General features: G+C 45.6%; 1 pseudogene; it reads left to right on the top strand.

The window, feature by feature from the left end:
• Positions 1-22,479: 22,479 nt before the first annotated feature.
• On the top strand, positions 22,480-23,294 carry LOC141997752 (olfactory receptor 11L1-like; annotated as a pseudogene).
• Positions 23,295-27,269: the final 3,975 nt, after the last annotated feature.

Here is a 27,269-nt window from a genome sequence, read left to right as displayed (position 1 = left end):
ACCAATATTTGGGGGTCCACAGCAATGTTGGTTACCCAGCACCCCCACACCCATTACAGCATGATTATAAGAACCCAAATAGAACAGAAGAGAATCCTTTAGCGGGGATAGAATTTTACTGGATTCTGCAGGATGGTTTAGGAATTGTGTCAAAAGATTCTCCTTCTCTATCATTTCTAGAGGTTATTCAAGTACATTATGTAGTTCCCTGAAAAGGATTTCATGTACCCAACAAAGAGCAAGAGGAGGAAGAAGGGTTAGGCTTGGATCCTCAAAGGCACTTCGGTGTTGCACGACTGACTGTTGCAATGCCTAACGTTTAGGCACCTAGCTACCCGGTGAATTCACAAACCCTAGCTAAGGTGCCCAGGCTACCTCTATAATGCATGAGGAAAGAGAGACACCTAGCAACGATATTCACAAAAATCAGCACACTGAGCAGCGCGCTCCCTAAACTAGCCAATAGCAGATGCTGATACATCATAAGCCGCACCCCTTTGGGGAGTTAGACACCTAAGTCCAAGCTAGAGGGAGGCAACTATTTCTGCTTAGGATCCCCAGATGCGAAACTTGTCCTGGAGTCAGGTGACAAAGCTGTTTCTTTCAAGAAAGGTTTCAGCACATATTTAACCCCACGCAAAGTGACTGGGGGGTGGGAGGATAGGAATGAGGAGTCCTGCCCTTTTAAAGCCCCTAGCCTAGTGGTTAAGGAACATAGGGATGTGAGAGACACCAGTTCAGTTCTCTCCCTTGCCTGATGTGGAGAAGGGATTTGAAGTTAGAGCACTTCCACCTCTTAGGTGAGTGCTGTAACCATTGGACTATGAGATAGTCTGAGGTGGATGTCTTAGTCCTTCCTGTTGAAATGGTTTCACTATGCATAAATAAATATGCTTTAGGCTGAAGGGAGAATGAGAGTAGCTGTCTCCATTCAGCAGTCCATCCTGCGAGGTGGGTTGCCTGTTCAAATCCCCACTCTTCATCAAGCAGAGGAAGGAATTGAACTGGGGGTCGATCATATCCCACATAAGTTCCGTAAGGGAAATTGCCTACTCCTCTTCTCCTCTCCCACAGACATGTTATGTGGAGTTAGGTGTGAGGTGGAGAACACCTACCAGATCAGGTGAGAGGGGGAGTGCAACACCTAGTTTTACCTGTTTTGAGGAGCCCGCTTGGGCTTAGGTGTGAGAGAGGCAGCAGGGTGCATGCCCAGTAGTACAAATTTAAGCCCTCTCAGGGACTTTAACATCCAAATGTAGGTGACAAGGGGTATTTTGGGCCTACAGGGTTAGGCAGCAGCTTAGCAGGGTTTTGGAGGACCTCAGTGGCACCTAAATGTTAGACTTAGGCACCTAAGGTGGGAAGCTAGGTGTCACTTTCAGAGTTAACTGCACCTTTGACTCCACCTCACACCTGGTCTTCCTCACAGGCACCTCCTTAAAGTTTCAGGCTCCTAGCTGCCCTCTTTGCGGTGCTTGACTAATCAGGGTCAAGCACCTGTGGTCAGCCTTTCCCCAGAGACTACAATAGTGTATCCCAGTCACCAGTCAGCCTTAATGAAGCAAAATACATTTATTCTCGGGGTAAAAGCCTTACAGAGACAACATTAAAAAAAACCAAACAATAAAAGTTCATATATGCATGTGTAACAGTGACAGAACCCGGTCATCAGCAAGCGGGATTGAACCTGGGGCTCTGGAGCTAAATGCATGAGCCTCTACTGCATGAGCTAAAAGCCATGGGGCCTTAGCTAAGGCTGTAGCAGACTCATTAATCTCTCTCTAAGTGGTCTCGGTGCCACTACATGGGACAGAGAAACACACCCAGGCAGTGTGTGGGTTACATACGCTCAAAGCTTACCAGAGGTCACCCATCAAATTTATGGGTTCCTAGTAGGCCAAAGTTCATTCAACCCTTCTGCAAGGGTTGGGGACCTCTTTGAAAGAGGGTCCTGTCTGATTTCTGAATCAAAGGAAGACCCTCAGTCAGTTTAAACTCAGCCTTTTTATACTAAACAGCCTTTCTTTGTGTGTTGGTCTCTAGAAAACCCAGTCTGAACCAGTATATACAAACATCTGTCTGGGGTTGTTTACAACCTGAGATGACACCTTAATATCTCTCTCTCTCTCTCTCTCTCTGTTTTCAGTTCTTGGAGGAGCTGTGGCAACCCTTCCCCTGGAACTGGCTGCAGTCCTCGAATATTCGTAAACTTAATTTAATACTGTCTCTAAAGAAATGGCATGGGGTTTAATATCTGTCACACTAGTGCCTTAGTCCTTTGGTGGATATGAGTCTTAGGGTATGTCTACACTACCTGCCAGATTGGCTGGTAGTGATCAATCCAGCGGGGGTCAATTTATCGCATCTAGTCTAAACGCGATAAATTGACCGCCAAGGGCTCTCCCATCAACTCCTGTACTCCACCGCCACGAGAGGCGCAGGCGGAGTCGACGGGGGAGTGGAAGCAGTCGACTCACTACAGTGAAGACTCCACGGTGAGTAGATCTAAGTATGTCGACTTCAGCTACGTTATTCACGTAGCTGAAGTTGTGTAACTTAGATCCAAACCCCTCCCAATGTAGACCAAGGCTTACTGAATTGAACTAGCTGAAAACATTCAGTTGAAAGGCTTTCAGGAGTGAAAATTACATATTTGTCAAAATGGATGTGTTCCTGAAAAATATCCATTTTCATTGAAAGAAAATTTCAGGTTTTTCTTGTAAAGAATTGGTGAGGAATATTTGATCAGTCAGGGAAAGGGATGACTTTGCTTGTGAGTTTCCTCAATGCTTCTTTAACCTCCTTGTTCCTCAGGCTATACACAATGGGATTGAACAGTGGAGTCACAACAACGTAGAGCAGGGAAAGGATTTTGTTGAGATGAATGGACTGAGTTCCCGTAGACAAAACATATGTAACGGTCAGCATCCCATAGAAAGTGGTGACTACGATGAGGTGAGAGCTACAGGTGGAGAACGTCTTCTGCTTCCCACTCTTTCACGGGATTTTGAGGACAGCCAGGAGGATATGAATGTACGATGTGATGGTCAAAAGGAAGGGGACCAGTGATACAATGCAACATGAGACAAAAATCGCTACTTCCACCATGTAGGTGTCAGAGCAGGACAGATTCAGCAAAAGCGTCAAGTCAGAAAAGAAATGGTAGATTTCATTAGGGCCACAAAGAGTTAAAGATTTTGCCAGAAGCAATTGCAACACAGCAGCCAACAGAAATCCCCAAACCCACGTGCCAGCAGACAGCTTAATGCAAAGATTCCAGTTCATTGAATCTGCATAGAGCAGAGGCCGACAAATAGCCAGGTACCGATTATAAGATATGAACATCAGGAGAAAACACTCAACAGTCCCTAATGCACAGAAGACGTATAACTGTGTGATACAGCTGGTAAAGGAAATACATTTGTTCTGTCTCAGTAAGTCCACAAGCATCCTGGGGGCAATGTTAGAAGTGTACAAGATCTCCAGGAAGGAGAGGTTACCCAGGAAGAAGTACATAGGAGTGTGAAGACTGCGATCAGCTGATACTGTGATTATAATGACAGGTTTCAGAGTAACAGCTGTGTTAGTCTGTATTCGCAAAAAGAAAAGGAGTACTTGTGGCATCTTAGAGACTAACCAATTTATTTGAGCATAAGCTTTCGTGAGCTACAGCTCACTTCATCGGATGCATACTGTGGAAAGTGTAGATCTTTTTATATACACACAAAGCATGAAAAAATACCTCCCCCCACCCCACTCTCCTGCTGGTAATAGCTTATCTAAAGTGATCACTCTCCTTACAATGTGTATGATAATCAAGTTGGGCCATTTCCAGCACAAATCCAGGTTTTCTCACCCCCCCCCACCACCACACACACACACACAAACTCACTCTCCTGATGGTAATAGCTTATCTAAAGTGACCACTCTCCTTACAATGTGTATGATAATCAAGGTGGGCCATTTCCAGCACAAATCCAGGGTTTAACAAGAACGTCTGGGGGGGGGGGGGTAGGAAAAAACAAGGGGAAACAGGCTACCTTGCATAATGACTTAGCCACTCCCAGTTTCTATTCAAGCCTAAGTTAATTGTATCCAATTTGCAAATTAATTCCAATTCAGCAGTCTCTCACTGGAGTCTGTTTTCGAAGTTTTTTTGTTGAAGAATAGTCACTTTTAGATCAGAAATCGAGTGACCAGAGAGATTGAAGTGTTCTCCGACTGGTTTATGAATGTTATAATTCTTGACATCTGATTTGTGTCCATTTATTCTTTTACGTAGAGACTGTCCAGTTTGATCAATGTACATGGCAGAGGGGCATTGCTGGCACATGATGGCATATATCACATTGGTGGATGTGCAGGTGAACGAGCCTCTGATAGTGTGGCTGATGTTATTAGGCCCTGTGATGGTGTCCCCTGAATAGATATGTGGGCACAGTTGGCAACGGGCTTTGTTGCAAGGATAGGTTCCTGGGTTAGTGGTTCTGTTGTGTGGTATGTGGATGCTGGTGAGTATTTGCTTCAGGTTGGAGGGCTGTCTGTAGGCAAGGACTGGCCTGTCTCCCAAGATTTGTGAGAGTGTTGGGTCATCCTTCAGGATAGGTTGTAGATCCTTAATAATGCATTGGAGGGGTTTTAGTTGGGGGCTGAAGGTGACGGCTAGTGGCGTTCTGTTATTTTCTTTGTTAGGCCTGTCCTGTAGTAGGTGACTTCTGGGAACTCTTCTGGCTCTATCAATCTGTTTCTTCACTTCCGCAGGTGGGTATTGTAGTTGTAAGAATGCTTGATAGAGATCTATTCAGGGGACACCATCACAGGGCCTAATCACATCAGCCACACTATCAGAGGCTCGTTCACCTGCACATCCACCAATGTGATATATGCCATCATGTGCCAGCAAGTACTCCTTTTCTTTTTGTGATTATAATGAGGATATTCCCCGCCTGGTCGCTAGATACACCACGAAGAAGTGGTGGAAAGAGGAAAATCTGCAGATCATGGGAATCGTCAAAGCCCAGGAGTATCAATGTGCCCACAATGGTTTCATTTTCAATTCCAGGGTCCTCCATTATTTATTTCTAGATGCAAATAAATAAATAGTAATAATAGAAGTTATAAACATACCCCAACTAACGCTTTTTATTTATTGCCCTTTATTTGGATTTGTAAATAATAAAAGTGCAATCATACAAACCCATCTGTGTGCACCCTCCTTTAATTTACAAGTGTGTACAAATTATACAGGGGATGCTTTATACAGTGTGTTAGATATCTCTGACAGCAAACAAGAGGGAGAGTTAAAGAGAGAGAGAGTGACTGATAGATACATGTGGTAGCTCTGTGATAGCTGAAAGCTTCTCTCTCTCACCAACAGAAGTTGGTCCAATAAAAGATATTACCTCACGTGCCTTGTCACCCTCCAATACTCAGACTCAGCAATGATGTATGCAGAGGTAATAGCACCTCCCTATGCTTACCCAGTAATCCCCTGCTTAATAGCTCATCCTCACTTTACAGAGACATTGCTTCGCAGGGTGGTCCCTTATCCTGGAAGGAGGGCCTGAATTCTTTGTTGCTAGATATCAGAGGGGTAGCCGTGTTAGTCTGTAGCCACAAAAACAACAAGGAGTCTGGTGGCACCTTAAAGACTAACAGATTTATTTGGGCATAAGCTTGCATCTGAAGAAGTGGGCTTTTTACCCACGAAAGCTTATGCCCAAACAAATCTGTTAGTCTTTAAGGTTCCACTGGACTCCTCGTTGTTTTTGTTGCCAGATGTAACATTTGAGATAGATAGATAGATAGATAGATAGATAGATAGATAGATAGATAGATAGATAGATAGATAGAGTACCTTTATAACTGGCTGATCAGGAATCTCCGTGCATTCAGATCTTCCATCTCAGATGGTTGGAGAAGACATTTCACTTCTTAATGTGTATACATGTTCCTGTATCTTCTTCAATTAAGCTGATTGTTGGCTACATCAGTGTATCTCACTATCCTATGTGGCCCCCATTATTGGAGTAGTCAAACACCTCACAATTATTCATGGATTTTATCCTCACAACCCCTCTGAAAGCTTGCCCTATGCAATGCCATTCTGGTTTGGTTTGGCTTCCTCGATCTATATAAGCTCTCCTCCTCAATCAGCTGTTCATTTGCTTTCTTCATTCGTTCTGCAAGGAGCATTATTATCCATGTCTAAACACAGCTGGCTGTGCCATCCAATTTATATATTCCTCCAGGTATTTTTTTTTTCACATGGCACCTGGGATGCATTCTCCAGAGGCTGAAAAGAAAAGTTCTGCAACATTATAGTGAAAAGAAGAATTCTTCAAGGCCTAATCTGAGCTCCCTCACACCAATTTCACACCAGCCTTCTTCCCAGTTCCCACCATGGTTATGAGGAGCCGCTCCTACAGTTAGAATCATAGAATCATAGAATATCAGGGTTGGAAGGGACCCCAGAAGGTCATCTAGTCCAACCCCCTGCTCGAAGCAGGACCAATTCCCAGTTAAATCATCCCAGCCAGGGCTTTGTCAAGCCTGACCTTAAAAACCTCTAAGGAAGGAGATTCTACCACCTCCCTAGGTAACGCATTCCAGTGTTTCACCACCCTCTTAGTGAAAAAGTTTTTCCTAATATCCAATCTAAACCTCCCCCATTGCAACTTGAGACCATTACTCCTCGTTCTGTCATCTGCTACCATTGAGAACAGTCTAGAGCCATCCTCTTTGGAACCCCCTTTCAGGTAGTTGAAAGCAGCTATCAAATCCCCCCTCATTCTTCTCTTCTGCAGACTAAACAATCCCAGCTCCCTCAGCCTCTCCTCATAAGTCATGTGCTCTAGACCCCTAATCATTTTTGTTGCCCTTCGCTGGACTCTCTCCAATTTATCCACATCCTTCTTGTAGTGTGGGGCCCAAAACTGGACACAGTACTCCAGATGAGGCCTCACCAGTGTCGAATAGAGGGGAACGATCACGTCCCTCGATCTGCTCGCTATGCCCCTACTTATACATCCCAAAATGCCATTGGCCTTCTTGGCAACAAGGGCACACTGTTGACTCATATCCAGCTTCTCGTCCACTGTCACCCCTAGGTCCTTTTCCGCAGAACTGCTGCCTAGCCATTCGGTCCCTAGTCTGTAGCGGTGCATTGGATTCTTCCATCCTAAGTTATGTGTGGGTTAACGAGATAACATTTCATTGGCTGTTTTGGAAGGTGGGTTCTGGACTGCAGGAAGCTGTAGGCTTTAGATAACACTACACCTTGGAGACTGTTGTGTTAGAGTAATGCCTTGTCTCCAACTCTTGCAATTTTATCACAAGTCTCATGCTATTTACATAAAACCCCAGCTCCTGGAGGCAAGCGGTTAGGTGACAATCCCAGCTTTCACTAAAAACAAACAACAAAGCATTTGTAGCCTTCCTGGTTGTAGAAAAAGCTTGAAAAAAGTAACTCCTAATGACTCTGACACTAGAAGGCAAATAATAAGCACATAAAAAATATTATTTTTGAAAATCTCATGATTTTTTGGGGCCTGTCTCATGATTCTGAAATTCTTAGGGTTGGTAATCCTGGTTACATAATGTAGAAATACTAATGAACTGAGTATTAAATATCCTAAGAAGAACAGCAAACTCACTTTATTGAAGCCTCTTTATGATAGTCCCCATCCTGGTAGTATCTAAGCAGCTCACAATCTTCACAAAGGGATAGAGGCATTGTGATCCTCACAACACCTAACTTCCAGGCACCTAGAAAATCACAGGAACAAGTCTGAGCTGGGTGCCTGGGCTGTCTATACTATGTATGGAGCGAGATAGCCACCTTACAGCGTGATCCACAAAAGCACATACACTAGGTGGGGAGATGCCTAAGCTAAGCAGTGGAAGCGTCCTTAGCTCTGCCCTTAGTCTCATGGAGATAGCTGCCTGAGTCCAGGCTGTGTGGAAGTGCCTCTCTCTGTTTGCAATTCACAGCCAGGAGCCCCTCTCCTGGTAACACGCAGCTTGGGCACCTTGGTTGTCTCTTGTGACACTGAGCTAGGTGCCTGCCTCGCTACCCACAAAATGTCTGGCGCAAGAGGAATGGAGCCACCACTCATCTTATAACTTTTAGCTCAGTGGTTAGAACACTGACGTGGGACTTGAGGGACCCCCGTTCAATTTCCACCTCTCCCTGAGGGTGAGACAGGTTTTGAAGGGGTCTCTGCCACCTCCCCGGAGAGTGCACTAATGGCTGAGCTGTGAGGTACCCTGACAGAGGACGCCCTTGGTCTCTCCTGTTTAGGGTGACAAGATAGCAAGTGTAAAAAATTGGGATGGGGGTGGGGGGTAATAAGCATCCTGGGGGCAATGTTAGAAGTGTACAAGATCTCCAGGAAGGAGAGGTTACCCAGGAAGAAGTACATAGGAGTGTGAAGACTGCGATCAGCTGATACTGTGATTATAATGACAGGTTTCAGAGTAACAGCCGTGTTAGTCTGTATTCGCAAAAAGAAAAGGAGTACTTGTGGCACCTTAGAGACTAACCAATTTATTTGAGCATAAGCTTTCGTGAGCTACAGCTCACTTCATCGGATGCATACTGTGGAAAGTGTAGAAGATCTTTTTATATACACAAAGCATGAAAAAATACCTCCCCCCACCCCACTCTTCTGCTGGTAATAGCTTATCTAAAGTGATCACTCTCCTTACAATGTGTATGATAATCAAGTTGGGCCATTTCCAGCACAAATCCAGGTTTTCTCACCCCCCCCCCCACACACACACAAACCCACTCTCCCGCTGGCAATAGCCTATCCAAAGTGACCACTCCCCTTACAATGTGTATGATAATCAAGGTGGGCCATTTCCAGCACAAATCCAGGGTTTAACAAGAACGTCTGGGGGGGTGGGTAGGAAAAAACAAGGGGAAATAGGCTACCTTGCATAATGACCTAGCCACTCCCAGTCTCTAGTGGCTAAGTCATTATGCAAGGCAACCCACTTCCGCCCGTTCCCTCCCATCCCCCCCTCCCCAGACGCCCCCGCCATGCTTTGTGTGTATAAAAAGATCTTCTACACTTTCCACAGTATGCATCCAATGAAGTGAGCTGTAGCTCATGAAAGCTTATGCTCAAATAAATTGGTTAGTCTCTAAGGTGTCACAAGTACTCCTTTTCTTTTTGTCTTACATATGACACTCTTGTTAAATCCCAGAATGATAGTAGCCTTTTTCACAAATGCATCACGTTCTTGACTCATATTCAATTTGTGATCCACTGTAACCTCCAGATCCTTTTCAGCGGTGCTACCGCCTAGCCTGTTATTCCCTATTTTGTAATTTTGGATTGCATTTTTCATTCCTAAGTGCACTTTTCTTTAATGAATTTATTGAATTTTACTGCCTTTGCATTTCTCATTATTGAATTTCATCCTGTTGGTTTCAGACAAATTTTCTAATTTGCCCAGATTCTTTTGAATTCTAATCCTGTTCCCCAAAGTGCTTGCAACCCCTCCCAGCTTGGTCTCAATTGAAATTCTTATAAGCATGCCCTCCACTCAATTATGCAAGTCATTAACAAAAATATTTAACAGACCCAGGAGTGACCCCTGTGGGACCCCACTAGATACACCCTCCCACTTGGACAGTGAACCATTGATAACTACCTTATGAGTATGGTCTGTCAACCAGTTGTGCGCCAACTTTATAGTGATTTTATCTAGACCATATTTCCCTAGTTTGCTTATGAGAATGTCATGTGGGACCGGGTCAAGCAAGATATAGCATGTCTACTGCTTCCCCCCTCGGCCCTAGGGCAGTAAGCCTGTCAAAAAAGGAAATTAGGTCAGTTTGGCATGATTTGTTAATGACAAATCCATGCTGGCTCTTGCTTATAAGCCTGTTATCCTCAAAGTGCTTACAAACTAAACATTTAATAATTTGTACCGGTATCTTTCCAGGTATGGAAGGCTGATTGGTCTATAATTGCCTGGGTCCTCTTCCCCTTTTTAGAAATTGGTATCATGTTTGCCCTTCTCCAGTCCTCTGAGACCTCATCTGTCGTCCATGAGTTCTAGAAGATAATTGCTAACAGTTTCATGATTGCTTCAGCTAGTTCCTTAAGTACCCTAGTGTCACAGATCCACAGAGTCTAGTCTATGCCCCAGCCTGTGCCAGGCTCCAAGGTTCCACACAGAGGCCTGTGTCCCCCAAGTCAGGCTGTGCCTTTGTGACCAGCAACCCCCTTCTCTCTCCATGACTCCCCGCAGTGAATCCAGCCTAGCCAGACTCCTGCAGTGGCTTATACTGTACCCTTTCAGGGTGCAATGCTCTCAGTGAGTATTTGCAGTGACAGCAGGCAGTCCTTTCAAAACAAGGTAACAATTTATTAGTCCCCTGTCATACAGACTCTGAAAGTCCAGTGACAGGTTTCAGAGTAGCAGCCGTGTTAGTCTGTATCCGTAAAAAGAAAAGGAGTACTTGTGGCACCTTAGAGACTAACAAATTTATTAGAGCATAAGCTTTCGTGAACTACAGCTCCAATGGTTATCATAGGGAAAGAAAGGTTAAGACATAATCCATGCTGGCCTAGCCAGTGCCACCACCCAGCCAAGCTACTATGGACTCATTCCAGTTGCTCTCTCTCTCTCTCTCTCTCTCTCTCTCGCTCTCTCTCTGTTCCTTTCCCACTCCCAAAGCCAACTCCTCTCCCTTCTGTCACCTCTCTGTTCTCAGGTTTGGCCTCTCCTTCACTTTCCTATTGAGAAGTGGGAGAAAACCTCCTTCTTGGTTGTTGGTTGCTAGGCATTATTGTTCTGGCCATTGGGGGTTTCATTGTCTTCTTGGATTTTCCGCTGGTATGGGTTAGCCTGGGCCAGCCCTTTAATGACACATTGAGTCTTCTCCAAACAGCGAGGCAACACACACACCTCATACCTCCAGTGCTGCCCCAAGAGCAGACGTAAGCCTTTTGCACCCAAACATAGCAACACAAAATATGGGAGAAACAGGGGCGAACAAAGGCTTAATGAAAATAGTACAGAAAAAGCAATAACCACTAATGGTTCTGAGATTGCTTCAGCTGGTTCCTTATGTACTCTAGGGTGAATTTCATCGGGATCTGCTGACTCGAATACAGCTAAATTACCTTATCACCCTCACTAAGCATTCTGAAGGGAACATTCTCCTCCCAGACACAGCTCTGCAACCCTTTTTTAAGGCAATGGGCATGATTCTACTCCCAGATACTCCAATTGCACTGCAGGGAGGCCCACATGGGTGTGGTGTTGTTGTATACAGGTAAATGTAAAGGCATTCAGTGCAGTATCAGTCACCACATCTGCCTTCAAGCTTTTTTTTTCTCATAGTAGCACTTAGGAATTGGGTCGCATCCCCTTAAATTGTCTGTGAGCCCTCCAGCATGGTGCTCACTGTGTTCTACTTTGCAGAAGCCAAAGCAGCAGTGTCTGAATTTTGCTGACCTTGCATATTGTGCATACATAATAAACACAATTATTCAGACCATGCTGAGTACATGTGGTTCCTTTATATTGAAAAGACACAGCAATTGAACAAACTGTTTAAAGATATGTGACCCAATTACTATACACTATATGTCTCTTCCAGGCCCTCCCTCATTCTCTGTTCTGGCCTCCTAATGTATCAACCCTGGAACATCCAGTCCACCTGCTGCTTCCCTGCTGTTCTTGGAGCTCCAATGTTTTGTGCACCCCCATAGATTATAGATTGCTGACCCAGCAGACTTTGATCTTAATCATAAAGAACAACCACAGGCTCAGCTCAGTGGCGAAAGCTTGGACAGGTTTACTGTCAACAAAGGATGGTCTGAGTGCTCTATATAGCAGGTTACAAGTATGCTAGCACATGTATGCCAGTGACAAGATATCAGCTCAATCAACATCGTGTTGTCCCTAGGCTAACACAAAGCTGCTCCTCCTGCTACAATCCTTTTGTACATTTGATACAAATATCTTTCATATTACATTCCAGATGTTATTATTTAGAATCATAGAAGATTAGGGTTGGAAGAGACCTCGGGAGGTCATCTAATCCAATCCCCTGCTCAAAGCAGGACCAACCCCAACTAAATCATCCCAGCCAGGGCTTTGTCAAGCCGGACCTTAAAAACCTCTAAGGATGGAGATTCCACCACCACCTCTTGTACCTTGTACCTGATAATTCAAACAAACCTTCCTTATCCATTATCCCATCCTTATCTTAGGAGGGGTCTGTGTGCTCCTCTACCATCCTCTTAGGGGTGTATTCACAAGCTTAGCTGATAAATGACCATCCTCTTAGGATTGTGGTTAGCCAATACTTAGTGATATTATTCTAACAAGGCCTGGTTTGGTTCACAGCCTACTTTGGTTCACGCTTTTAGCCAAAACGAGGGCTCCAGCAAGGCCTACACATCCTAGGATGTGCCCATTTGTCATCTTACTACACACAGAACCCTCTTGACACAGGGGCACCAGAACAGGGGGGCCAGGGGGACATGGGCCCATCATTTTTAAAAGTGGGAAGGCATAGTCCTCCCACGTTTTCCCAGCCGTAAGGGTGAGCGATGGGCAGAAGGGGGGCGGAAGGGAGCAAGCAGGGGGCAGGGTCTTGGCGAGAAGAGGTGGCGTGGGGGTGGGGCCATGGGGGAAGAGGCAGAATGGAGGCAGGGCCTCAGGTGAATGGGTGGTGCGAGGGCAAGGGCTCAGGGAGGAGGGGCGGCACAGGGGTGGGGTCTCAGGGGGAAGAGGTGGCACCGGGGGCAGGCCATGGTTTGGTCACTGGTGGTCCCCTCACTTTGAGAGAGTTTCCGCTGCTCCTGTCTTGACACCTTCTTGACATTGAACACTGTCTTGACACTGACTGCTGTCCCTGAACATTAAGATCCCCCCCACCCCATCCACCAGTACAACAGAGGGAGGATGGTCCAGTGGCTGGAGTATTAGTCGGACGCTTATAAGAGCTGGGTTCAATTTCCTGCCCTCACATGTGCTTCCTGTGTGACCTTAGATGATCCCCTTAGAGCAGATTGTTTTCAAAATTGCCTAAGAGATTTAGGAACCTAAGCCCCATTCATTTTCAATTAAGGGCCAATTAAGCTAAGGGCCAGACTTTCAGAGGTATTTAGGCATCTAAAGATGCAAATAGGTACTTAATACATTCTTAAAAAGCACATAAGCAGATTAGGGGGCAGATTTTGAAAGGTATTTTGGAACCTAGTGGGATTTTCAAAAGCACCTGTGTGCCCAAAACTCATTGATATCAATGGGAGTTAGGTGCCTAGATATTTCTGAAAAACCCACAAGGCATCTAACTACCTTTCAGAATATACAGTAGAGCTTTAAGCTCTGCATCATATACCCCCAACTTTTTTTAGATAGGGTAAATCAGCCATAGCTCCATTGGGTCAATGATTCAGATCACCAGCTAGTGTACATGGATGTATGCCGATTTACCCCATCCATGTATCTGGCCTCCATATTCTGAAGGGGGACCAGCATTCAAAGGTGACTTGCACATGCTAGAAAAAGAAACATTTTAATGAAGCCCTTGGGGAAGCAAATTAGAATATGAGGCTTATACAGGAAAATGCATCAGAACATCTAAAAGACCCAACACCTGAGAAAATATTATCTGCCTAAATTCTCAACAGCAGAAAGCAGACAATACATCACTCTGGGAAGAGACTGAAGGCATCACAAGAAAAGTAGAACTGAAGATACCAGTGCGTGATCAGCAAATATCCAAGAAAAGTGGAAGATGTTCTAAAGCAGTATGAAAGGTGAATATGATTGAATTTGTTGCTGAGAAAGAATTTGTAGGGTCAAACCTAAGGGGTCTTTATATGGGTCTTATTCAGGTTAAAGCTGTTCAAAAAATGTCTCATTTTTTCTGCAAAAAAATCGGGGGGGGGGATTTCATCAAAATTTTCAGAAGAAAATTTGTCCTTCTCATCCCCAAACTGAAAACTGGAAATTTTGGGCTGAAAATCAAATAAATGGGACAATCCAATTTTCCTTTAAAAAAATTTCTGCTGGAAAAGTTTTCACCAGCCCTGCTTAGACTAAGCAAGTTATGTGTATGCAGGGTGAGGGATACCACAACAATAGATAAGTACTCAGCTAGCCTCAAAAGCGTCAATCAATATGAATGAACAACATGAAAAGAAAATAAAAATAAAAATTAGGAGCTGGTCAAAAAAAGAAAATAAATTTCCTTCTCTGCTCCATTTTTTGTAGTGAATTTTTTTTACACAAATAAAAACAAAAGTGGATTTATCCTGAATTTTAATCAATTTTTTAAAATATTCAAGCTGAAATTTTCAAAGGCGCTTGAGGGCAGTTTGATGCCTAATTTGCCTTGCTGTTTGGAAAATCCTACCATAGGAATTCAATGGGAATTCTGCTCAATTTGAAAATCCCAATTTCAGACTTTTTAGGTGCCTTTAGGGTTAGGTAGAGTGGGAGTCCTGAGGATCTCAGTGGCACCTCAATGTTGGACTTAGGCCCCTAAAGTGGCAGTGAAGTGTCTAAGTCCCTTAGTGAATGCATCCAATGAAGTGAGCTGTAGCTCACGAAAGCTTATGCTCAAATAAATGTGTTAGTCTCTAAGGTGCCACAAGTCCTCCTTTTCTTTTTACTTTCAAAGGCAACTTTGAAAATCCCAGCCTAAGTGAATTGTCCAAGGTAACGTCATGAGCCTTTCACAGAGAAAGACGTCCAAACCCAGCTCTCCAGCTTACCAGGTTGGTACCTTAGCCACAAAATCACCGTGCCCATATTATCCTCTCTCCCTGAAAAATGTAATCACTTGTAAAGATAAATGTCACAGACTGAACAAGAGTGTGTGCTTGCAGGAGGATTCCCTCTATATGCAGAACACTAACATATTTGTAATGAACATTAAAGTGCATCAAGGGTTATTTAATTATATATGCACCCAATAAAACATCACCTGGTGACTGCCATAAGCTATGGAAACCCATCTGAAGAGGGGCATTTTTCAGCTTGGGAGGGAGCTTCTTATCATTTATAAGAAGATAAATAGATGATCTAAAATGTCATGGCAGTAGTCAAGTCTCTGAATAGCAAAGTGCTTGATTTTTTTTTTTTTTGGAGGAAGTAGGATACCAGAATTTTTAAAATCTACTCCACGAGTTCAAAGATGAGGAAGCTAAATTTCCTAGTCTGTGTTCTTGACCTAATTTGGGGAAATATAAACAGCAGAGGATAGATATAGAAAATATTGCATCAAAATATAACATGATGTTCTTTAAACTAAATTCCAGTTTCTTTTAAAACCCATAGATGCAACACCAGGCAAACACGGATTCAGGGAATCAATCAACCACCACAAAATTCACCCTCCTGGAATTCAGGAATCTCCCTGAACTACAGATTCTTCTCATCCTGCTCTTCCTAGTGATCTACATTGTGACCGTGACCGGGAACATCCTCATCATTGCTCTAGTTATGACTGATCAGCACTTCGCACCCCCATGTACTTCTTCCTGGGGAACTTGTCCTGCCTGGAGACCTACTACACCTCCACCATCCTGCCCAGGGTGCTTGCCAGTCTCCTGACTGGGGATAGAACCATTTCTGTTAGCGGCTGTGTTGTGCCATTATATTTCTTTGGATTCCTTGTGTGTACACAGTGTTATCTCCTAGCCGTGGTGTCTTATGACCGGTATTTAGTGATATGTAAACCCCTGCATTATGCAATCCTTATGAATGGCAGGTTGTGTTTTCAGCTAGCAGCTGGATCTTCATTCAGTGTATTTCTACTGTGACGGGGCAAGGCCAGATGGCTATGGAAAAGTAGTATATTAGCTCCAGGCTAAACAAATCCCTAGTACCAGGATAAGTGAAATGGCAGCTGCTCCAGGTCAATTAAGACACCTGGGGCCAATTAAGAACTTTCCAGAAGGCAGGGAGAAGGCTAGGTTGATTGGAACACCTGAAGCCAATCAGGGGCTGGCTGAAACTAGTTAAAAGCCTCCCAGTTAGTCAGGTGGGTGTGCATGTCAGGAGCTGTGGGAGGAAGTTGCGCTGGTGGAGAGGCTGAGTAGTACACACCATATCAGGCACAAGGAAGGAGGCCCTGAGGTGAGGGTGAAGTGGAGCTTGAGGAAGTGAGGGCTGCTGTGGGGGAAGTAGCCCAGGGAATTGTACATGTCATGTTTCTAAAAGGTCAGCTACCATAGCTGATACTATTAGGGTCCCTGGGCTGGAGCCCGGAGTAGAGGGTGGGCCTGGGCTCCCCCCACACACACATCTTTGCCTCCTGATTAATCACTGAGACTGGGAGACAACAGAGACTGTGCAAAGAAGGATAACTTCTCCTCACCTCCCTCGCTGGCTTATGGTGAAAATGGCTCAGTAGACTGTGACCCTTGTCTCTAGAGAGAGAAGGGTTACGTGGAGGGTCACAGTGAGCTTCTGAGGCTAGCGAAATCCGCCAGGAAACGTGGGACCCATGGAGGCAAGGACAGAGCTTTGTCATACTACCTATTAGCATAATAATATTTCTAATGTCACCTTTAACTTTCTGTGGCCTCAATGAACGTAACCATTTATTTTGTGACTTCACACCAATGATAAAATTGTCCTGCAGCGACACCCACCTGATACAACTTCTGGCTTTCATACTCTCTGTCAGTGACATCCTTCCCCCGTTTCTATAAACCGTGACATCCCATGTTCATATCATCGCTACCGTCCTGAGGATCCCTTCCACCACTGGGAGGCAGAAGGCTTTTTCCACCTGCTCCTTATTGTGGTGACAAGTTCCTATGGGACTCTAATGCATATATCTTGTCATAACATAACCTGATGGGAGACCTACACAAAGTGTTCTCTGTCGTCTACAAGATCTTTACTCCCTTGATAAATCCTCTCATATACAGCCTAAGAAACAAAGACGTCAAGCAGGCCCTGAGAAAAGCTGCCAGGAAAGTTGTGGCTTTTAGAAGATTTCAGAGAATATGAGCTAATTTATTTAGGATAAATAACCCCTGCTTAGCTCCAGGCCCTGCCCCCAATCCACCACGTCCCCTAAGCCCCAACCTCCACCCCGCCTCTTCCCATCCCTGCTCCACCTCCAGCCCCACCCCAACTTCACTCCTTCCCCCAAGGCCCTACCCCCAACCAGCCTCTTCCCTTCCTATTTCCACCCCATCCCCCAAGTGCGCCTTGTCTGCACATCTCCCCCTCCTTCCCAGCGCCTCCCACATGCTGCTGAACAGCTGTTCTGCCGCATTCAGGAGACACTGGGAGGGAGAGGAAGGAGTTTGGGTCGGAGTGGGGGCAGCTTGGCTGCCAGTGGGTGCGAAGCACCCGGTATTTTTTTCTCCATAGATGGTCCATCCCTGGAGCACCCACGGAGTGGGCACCTATGTTAATTATTAAAGAGGGCTGAAATTTGTTGTTGTTGAAAAATTGTCCTTTTTTCTAAATTGGTAATTTTGGTGAATATATAGCTATATAATTTTCCTTTTCTTTCAATGAAATTGAAAACTATTTTTTTTATTCTCTTCCTTCTTTTTATTTCCCCACTTTTCCCCTCTCTTTCCCAACTCTTCTTTTTCAGTGGCAAAATGGAAAATGGAAAAAAAGGGGAAATGTGGGGGCGGCGGGGCATGGAAAGAGGAAGATGAGACAAGAGAAAGGGACAGGAGGGGATGGGGAGGGAAAACCAACCATCCAAACAACAATAAACCAAGAAAACTCAGAGAAATGAAATTTTTCTAACAGGAAAATTTTGGATAATAATTTTCAATATAAAATGTGAAAAAACAATTTTTCTTGAAAGTCTTTCCAACTGACAACCAGCGCTGGTCATGACCCTTTCCAGGTATTGATGATGATGGGTGGGGATCACTGTATGCATTGGGGGCAAAATTCAGTGAAAGCAGCACAAAAACTTTAAAGCCTGCTGAAGGTTAGGGTTTTCAAAAGATCCCCACTGAGTTAGGTGCCCAAAAGAGTTGAATGGAGTTAGGTGCTGTCAAGGTTCCCTCCCCACTCTGAACTCTAGGGTACAGATGTGGAGACCTGCCTGAAAGACCCCCTAAGCTTATTTCTACCCATTTAGGTTAAAAACTTCCCCAAGGTACAAATCCTTCCTTGTCCTTGGATGGGTACTGCTGCCACCACCAAGTGAGTTAGACAAAGATTCAGGAAAAGGACCACTTGGAATTCCTGTTTCCCTAAAATATCTCCCCAAGCCCCTTCACTCACTTTCCCGGGGAGGCTTGAGAATAATCTACCAACCAACCAGGTAAACTAGGTGAGCACAGACCAGACCCTTGATTTTTAGGACACTAAAAACCAATCAGATTCTTAAAAAACAGAACTTTATTATAAAGAAAAAAAGTAGAAGAAACACCTCTGTAAAATCAGGATGGAAGGTAATTTTACAGGGTAATAAGATTGAAAACACAGAGGATTCCCCTCTAGGCAAAACTTTAAAGTTACAAAAAACAGGGATAAACCTCCCTCTTAGCACAGGGAAAATTCACAAGCTAAAACAAAAGGTACTGTAACGCATTTCCTTGCTATTACTTACTATTTCTGTAAGTTAGACGTATCATTCAGTAGGAGCTAGATTACTTGCTCGGTCTCTCTTTTTGTCTCTGAGAGAACACACACAAAGAGAGAAAGCAAAAACCTTCCCCCACACAGACTTGAAAGTATCTTCTCCCCTTATTGGTCCTTTTGGTCAGGTGTCAAGCAGGTTATCTGAGCTTCTTAACCCTTTACAGGTAAAGGGGGCATTTTACGCTACCCTTAGCTGTATGTTTATGACAGGTGCTCAATAATGGGAACTGGGTTCCTAACTCCCTTTTTCTTCTTAGAATAGCCCAGCTTCAGGCCTGTTCAGATTCAGTGGCTGACTTGACCTTGTTTGTGGTCTCTGATCTGGGTAAATGTCGCTCTGAAGCTGAGGGGACCAGTAATATAGTGTGAAAAGGTCTCCAATATTTGACACAAGGCAAATGTAATTAAGCTTCAGGGACCCACGTGTGTATGAGGGGGCAGGAATATCACAATAGCAAATGTAATAAAATGAAAAAAAAATTGACCAAATATGTCTAACATCCTTCTCGTGATCTTCCATAGCTCTGCTTTTTTCTTGCTTTCTTAGACTATATTTTCCCTAATCCTCTTTGATATGCATCCTTACAAGTTCCACTTCAGCCTATGGGTGCGTCTGCATGGGAGCTGGGTTAGACAGACCTGCCCTGGCTCTGACCAAGCAAGCCGGCTAAAAAGACAAGGGCACCTTCAGCAGCACAGGCAAGCGGAATCCCACCAAGACCCAAGCGACGTACTCAGGATAGGAGCCGCCCTGTTGCCCCCACCGCTGCTGCTACACTGCTACCTTAGCATGCCAGCTCAGTCAAAACTAGCGGGGGTGTGTCCGCCTGAACTGGAAATAACGCCTCCAGCTGCAGTGGAGACAGTCTGTAAGCATGACCTGACTTTCATCTCCTCAAACTTCCGACTTCCATGGCTCCTCTTCACCTCATGTGAGGGCACCCGTGCCTGGGTCACCTTGGGGAACTGATCATAAGACCTCTGGATCTAAAAACATGTGTGTGTACTGATTGAACTAAAGTACCAGCCATGCTGGCTCGGAAACAGTAGCAGGCTGGTAAACAGCTGTACAGGGTCTAGCTCCCAAGTAGAGTTAAAGAGCCCCACTCTGTTACACGAGAGTCTGCATGACAACTTTGTATTTATAAACATAACCCTACAATACATCTGTCCCTATAATACCAAGGGTGGGATTTTTCAAGGCCACATATGAGTCTCAACTGCTTTTAATTTCTAACGGGGACGGTGCAGTCAACACAGGTTGATTTCCTCTCCAGAGCCCCACAATCTCAAGCATGGGTGGGCACTGAGTTGATAACTCACATATTTTCAGACAATACATTAAACACAGGAACAATTCCCTCTATTCAGCACTGGTGAGGACACACCTGGAGTATTGTGTCCAGTTTTGGTCCCCCCACTACAGAAGGCATGTGGACAAATTGGAGAGAGTCCAGCGGAGGGCAACGAAAATTATCAGGGGGCAGGGGCACATGACTTACCAGGAGAAGCTGTGGGAACTGGGGTTATTTAGTCTGCAGAAGAGAAGAATGAGGAGGGATTTTCTAGTAGCCTTCAACTACCTGAAGGGGGTTCCAAAGAGGATGGAGCTAGGCTGTTCTCAGTGGTGGCAGATGACAGAATACAGAGTAATGGTCTCAAGTTGCAGTGGGGGAGGTCTAGGTTGGATATCAGGAAAAACTATTTCACTACGATGGTGGTGAAGCACTGGAATGGGTTGCCTAGGGAGGTGGTGGAATCTCCATCCTCAGAGATTTTTAAGGCCCAGCTTGACAAAGCCCTGGCTGGGATGATTTAGTTGGTGTTGGTCCTGCTTTGAGCAGGGGATTGGACTAGATGACCTCCTGAGGTCTCTTCCAACCCTAATCTTCTATGATTCTAACAGTCTTGCATATGTAATACCAACACATCATGGTCATCAGCAGGCAGAATTGAACTTGGGACCTCTGAAGCTCAGTGCATGAGTCTCTACTGCAGGAGCTAAAAGCCATGCGCCTCTTAGCTAAGGTTGTAGCAAACTCATTAATCAGTAGATGGTCTAGGTGCCACTAGATGGGGACACAGTGCCACACAAAGCAGGCAGTGGGTTATGCACTCACTTGGTAGGCCTTTCTACTGACTTATGCATGTGGGGCATTTTATGCCTAAATTAAATGGGATTACCTGTGTGTTAAGATAATGACATGCATCCGTGTTTTTCACTAGCACAGCAGGAATACAGTGGTGTTGGCAAGTTTCAGTGAGGATTTCATGCTGCAGCCTACTCTCTGCATTCACAAGAGACCTCCCATAATGGACTAGCTATTGCAATACTGCTTCATCTGAGGTTACAATTGTAATTAAAATTGTTGTTTACTCAATCTTCAAAACAAAACAATTATTAGCTCTCCAGCTCAGTAATTCTTATGCCCCTCAAGAGCATTAAGGGAGATCTTGCTGTCTGCGATAAATATCACAGCATTAGGTAGAAGGAGAGGTTACTTTTTTGTGCATTGGGTACCAGTCAGAATGATATTTGAAGACAAGAGTTTCAAATCCATCCTCTTCATTCTCTCCTTCTATCTTCAATTCTTATGGAAAGAAGAGGAAAACATCAAGAAGGAAAGGTAACTGATAACTGTCCCGAATAATTGCTGAACATGTGAATCTGATCAAGGCCTTTATAGTGGGTTTCTGCAAAAAAACACAGGCCAGATTCTGATCTCATTTGCACTGGTGTAAAAATGAATTGACTCTACTGTCATTAGTGGATTTAAATTTGATAAGAATCTGGCCAGGTATGACGGGAAGTTAATGTATTGACACTTGTTAATTTTTCTTGATACTGATAAGTGATGTCTGTTTCTAGATGATGGTGATTAATTTATTTACACGTAACTGGGATCTACAGGCCAGTTTTCAGAAGGAATCAGTCCCAGCTGTGTCTGGGAGGAGAATGTGTCCTTCAGAATGCTTAGTGAGGGTGATAAGGTAAATTAGCTGTATTCGAGTCAGCAGAACCCGATGAAATTCACCCTAGGGTACGAAAGGAAGTAGCTGAAGCAATCTCAGAACCGTTAGCGGTTATTGCATTTTCTGTACTATTTTCATTAAGAACTAGATAAGTTCATGGAGGATAGGTCCATCAATGGCTATTAGCCAGGATGGGCAGGGATGCTGTCCCTAAGCCTGTGTTTGCCTGAAGTTGGGAATGGGCGATAGAGGATGGATCACTTGATGATGACCTGTTCTGTTCATTCCCTCTGAAGCGCCTGGCATTGGCCACTGTAGGAAGACAGGATACTGGACTAGATGGACCTTTGGTCTGACCCAGTGTGGCTCTTCTTATGTTCTTAGTGTTTTTATATGTTTTCTCTGTAATGCTTTCACCTTCAGAATGAATGCGCTTGCTTAGAAAGGGCTGTGTGGTAATTGAACAGTGAACAATTATACTGTTTATAGCTTCTGAGGAACGAAGGCAAAGCAGGCCTGGTGAGACAGATGGTTTTGCTGGGAAATTCACAGCAAAGTCAGGGAACTGTGCAGTCTGGAAATATGCTGGGGGTCAGGAGGGAGGGAGACACAAGTCTCTGCCCAAGAGAGATGATGGTTGAGGAGCCAGGAGCCTTAGAGAGGGTGCCCCCGCTGGACCAGACAAGGATGAACTGTATCAAAGTGCACTTGGGGCCAAAAGGTAGAATAGCTCTTGTGCTGGCCCCTGTGCACAGGGGTGAATTTCACCAAACAAGTCAGGCCAGAATCTAGCCCTTACTGAGGAATGAGTGAAGATGGAGTAAAATTTCAGATTTGTCTCCACAATACTTACTTGCATTATCATGTCGCTTTTCCCCAGCTAAATCCTATATGGCAAAGCTCCTCCCATGGAATGAAACATCAGTCAAGGAGTTCATACTGCTGGGATTTTCAGAGAGCCATGAAGTACAGATCCTACTCTTTGTGTTGTTTTTACTTTTCTACCTTGTAGCCCTGGTGGGAAACACCCTCCTGCTCATCACACTGTCTGCTGAGCGAAGCCTTCATACTCCATGTACTTTTTCCTGGGTAACCTCTCCTTCCTGGAGATCTGCTACACAACCAACATATTCCCCTGTATGTTAGCCAGCTTCTTTGCTGAGGCAAAATCCATCTGTTTCAGTGCCTGTATGGCCCAGTTTTATCTGTTTGGTTCCTTGGGTGGCTCTGAGTGTCTCCTCCTGTCCATGATGTTGTACGACCGGTATCTAGCCATATGCAATCCACTCCGCTATGCAGCTGTTATGAGCAGGGGCGTGTGCCCTTTGCCTGGCAACTGCCTCCTGGATTGGTGGCTTTGTGATCACCTTGGTGACCATTCTCTTCCTGTCAAACTTAACATTCTGAGCCCCAATGAAATAGATAATTTCTTCTGTGATTTCACCCCGCTCCTAAAGCTGGCTTGCTCAGATATTTACCTCTTCGAAAAGGTCTCCTTCTTCTTGTCTTCCACTCTGATGCTGGTCCTCTTTCTGTTAACTGCGCTGTCCTATATTTATATCCTATCTGCCATCCTCAACCGCTTTTCCACTGCTGGGCCACAAAAGACCATTTTCCACTTTCAGTTCTTAGATCTGTTAATGACTCACTATGTGACATTGGATATTTCACATAACCTCTCTAGGACTCAGTTTCCTCCTCTATAATACTGCCCTGTTCCTTTAATAGTTATTTGACACCTGTAACAAAGAGGGGATGTTTTTAATGTTTTGTCTGAATAGTGTGTTTACCTCAGTTTTCCTCTTCCCTTTAATGCTGCGAGCGCAGCGGGGCCCGGCTCTGGAAGTCTCCATGGGCTGCGATCCGAGCGGCGGCCCTGGAGGCAGTTCCAGGAGGGCGGGGCGATTCCCCGCCCAGCCCGGCCAGGGGCCGCGTTGCCCTTTTCACTTGGCTCATGCCGAAGGCTTGGCCCGGAGCCGTGACACAAGGTTGTGTGAGCTGGGTACACGCTGGGAAAAGCCCTGAGTGGGGGGACTCAGGCCGGTGCAGAGAGGGGAGCAGAGCCCGGAGGCCTCCAGCCTGGCTCGCTCCCTCCCTCCCCTCTCCACCTATTACCTTGTGTACCCCGCTGCGGCTGGGCTGAATCTCGCCCCAGGGGGCCCAGCCGAGGGACACCCCGTCTCTCTCTCGCTCTCCCGGGGGTCTCTCCCGGAGTCAGGGTCACCGTCCACTGACGGAAGAGGTGCCTGGAGGTTGCGGGGAGTCTCGCTTGCTCAAGCAGAGATACCCCCGTCCAAGGCAGAGTGGCGCCTGCCGACACTCCCCGCTCCGGCGGGGTCTGTACACCAGCTACCTAGTCCCTGGAGCGCAGGGTCTCGCCTCTGCCCACACGGAGGGGAGCCCTCATTGCTCAGTGTATAACAGGAGGGTCGCATATAGCCTCCTGTACAACAAGAGCAAGAGCCTTGTGTCCAGCAAGTATAAATGGGACTGGTTCCCCCCGAGCTTTGTCTGTGGGTCCAGAAGCCACGGGTGGGCGCCGCCCCTCACTCCCAGACTGGGGTGGCCGCATGGCCGGAGTGAGACTGCTGTCCAGCCCCGTCCCCATGGGGCACAGAGAGAGGGGGGGTTGCTGAAGAAGCCCCTGCCCCTGTGATTGGGGTTGACCAGATGTCCCGATTTTATAGGGACAGTCCCGATTTTTGTGTCTTTTTCTTATACAGAGGCTCCTATTATACGCCCCCCCACCCCCGTCCCGATTTTTCACATTTGATGTCTGGTCACCCTACTACCTGTGATGGAGGAGGCACACTTGGGTCCCAAGGACTCTCATTGGGCAAGATGGGGGCGGGGGTTGGTTCAATCTCAGATTTTACTTCTTTTTAATTTAAATTTACTCTTTAAATTTTAAATTTGTATTTGCTATTTTTAAAACCTTTTAAACTATTTTATTTTAATTTACTTTAATTTACAGGGGTGGAGGGGGGGGTTTCACTTAGCTTCCTGTACAACAAGAGCAAAGAGCCTTGTCCAGCAACCTTGTCCAGCAAGGTTGCTCCCGGGCTTTGTCTGTGGGTCCGGAACCCCGGGCGGGCGCCGCCCCTCACTCCCGGGCTCTGGGGTGGCTGCATGGCCGGAGTGAGACTGCTGTCTCGCCCCGTTCCCATGGGGGACAGAGAGGGGGGAGGGACCCGGGGGGGGGCGCACACACCAAAGCTGCTCCTGACGTGTGTTTGGCAGCACAGGTCCCACGGATTCTGAACACATTTCATTTCAATTTAAAAAAAAATGTTTTACACTTTTAAAAACTTTTTCTTATTGTTTAAAAAATATTATGTATTTTTTCTTTTTTAAAAGTTTTTGTCCTTTATTTTTATTGTATTTTTAGTTTTATATTCTTTTGGTTTATTTTATCATATATATAATATAGACATGTACATTTTTATAAATTCTTTATTAATGTGTATATAATTTTTTTTGTTTTAAAACAAAATTTCACTGAAATTGACCTATTCCCATGGCAAGTTTTCATTTTAATTAACAATATTTTTCTGTCAGAAAAATGTTCCATTTTGAAAAATGTTAATCTGCTTTTATTTCCACTCATATCTGAATCAATGTGATTACATAGGATCTGGATACAGGGGTGAGGCGCAGTGACCTCAGGGTTAGGGTTTAAAGCAGGGGCTGGCAAACTTCGGCACACGGCCCATCAGGGTAATCCTCTGGTAGGGCCATGAGACATTTTGTTTACATTGACACATCCATAGGCACGGCCACCTGCAGCTCCGAGTGCCCGCGGTTCACCCTTCCCAGCCAAAGGGAGCTGCGGGAAGCTGCGAGGGGCTGTGACTGCGGACGGTCAATGTAAACAAAATGTCTCGGGGCCCACCAACGGAATTACCCTGATGGGCCATGCGCTGAAGGTTGCTGACCCCTGGTTTAGAGCAGTGGTCTCCAAACTTTTTGGCTCGCGCACCCCCAGAGTGAAGACCGGAAGACCTGCTGCAGACGCACCGCCACCGGAAGAAGACCGGAAGACCTGCGGCAGGCGGTGGACGTGTGCAGAGCTGCTGCCGAAGAATAAAAATGGTGGCGTGCCATCCAGCAGAGCTCCTGCTGCCACGCACCACCTGGGATCATCTCGGGCAGCCCCTGGGGTGCACGCACCCCAGTTTGGAGACCACTGGTTTAGAGGGAGAGAGGGGGTTAGGGGCCTGCAGTGTTCTTGGGGGGCTGAAGATTTTTAGAGGATCAGAGAGCTTCCTCTCTCCGTCGACCGCTAAAGGGGAATTCTTTGAGCTTGAATTTTAGCGAAAATTAGGCTTCTCATAATGTTTCTGGTAACTTTTCCCTTCATCTCACTTCCCAGCCCTGCTCAGCCAGTTCCACCCAACATACAAGCAATATAAAGTGTGACTTTCTAAGCTAAAGGGACCCTAAGGGCTTGTCCTTATGGAGAGTTAGTGTTGAGCAAGCTGCGGGGTGTAAATCTACAAATCCATAAAAGAACATAACAAATGGCCATACTGGGTCAGACCACAGATCCATCTAGCCCCGTACCCTGTCTTCCGACAGTGTCCAGATGCTTCAGAGGGAATGAACAGAACAGGCAATCACTGAGTGATCCATCCCTGTCACCCATTCCCAGCTTCTCACAAGAGAGGCTTAATAGGGACACCATCAACACACCCATACCTGCCCATCCTGGCTAATAGCCATTGATGGACCCATTCTCCATGAACTTATCTAGTTCTTTTTTTGAACCCTCTTTTATAGTCTTGGACTTCACAACATCCTATGGCAAAGAGTTCCACAAGTTGAATATGCGTTGTGCTATCTAATCTATCTATCTACAGCACTATGATGCTTATCATGGTGTAGTCATGGAGTGCGCAGCCTCGGTGCTCTTGGAACCATTAGAATGAAGTTCAGGTGGGACCCCTCTGGTGTAGTGTGACAACCCCTCCAGGCACACTCTCACTGGGCAAGCCTCCTTGGTTTCGGCGCCTCCTGGGTCTGACCTTGGAGCGTTCAGCACTCCTGTTTTTACACTGGGAGCTCCCCACAGTGAGTCTGTCTGAATGGGACAGGAGGGGAAACCTTACAACACTCCCCTCAGATGGGCCGTGCACCCCAACTTCACAGTCATTAGTGACTCTCAGCCAGCATTGTAAACCAGAAAGGTTTATTAGTCGACCGGGACACAGTGTAGAACTGATATTGTTAGCACAGAAATTCAGCAAAGTCCATCTTGGGGAATCCAGAGGCCCTGGGCTGTCCCCGCTGAGTCCCAAAAGGAGACTGACTTGCTTCCAGCAGCCCACCCACAGTCATGCTCAGTTGCCCCTCCTCCATCCTTTGTCTCTTTCCCAGGCAAACTGGTCATCTCGCATTCACTTCTCTCTTTGTTCTCCAACACCCTTCTCACTTTGTTCTCCAGCACCTCTGGCAGGCTCTTGCAGAAGATGGACCCCAGGCATCAGTTGCCAGGTTACAGAGTGTTGGCCATTGTCTGTGCCCAGGCAGCCAGACGACAGGTCACACCTGCCCATTCGGCGTCTCTGCAATGATCAACAAACACTTGTCCCACTACTTAGATACTGGGGTAACACACAGGGGAAACTGAGGTACACACACTATTCAGACAAAACATTAAAAACATCCCCAGTTTATTACAG

Source organism: Natator depressus, chromosome 13 (genome assembly GCF_965152275.1).
Source record: "Natator depressus isolate rNatDep1 chromosome 13, rNatDep2.hap1, whole genome shotgun sequence".
Taxonomy (NCBI): domain Eukaryota; kingdom Metazoa; phylum Chordata; order Testudines; family Cheloniidae; genus Natator; species Natator depressus.
Note: the sequence above shows the minus strand (reverse complement) of the source record. Positions and strands in the feature narration are given on the sequence as shown.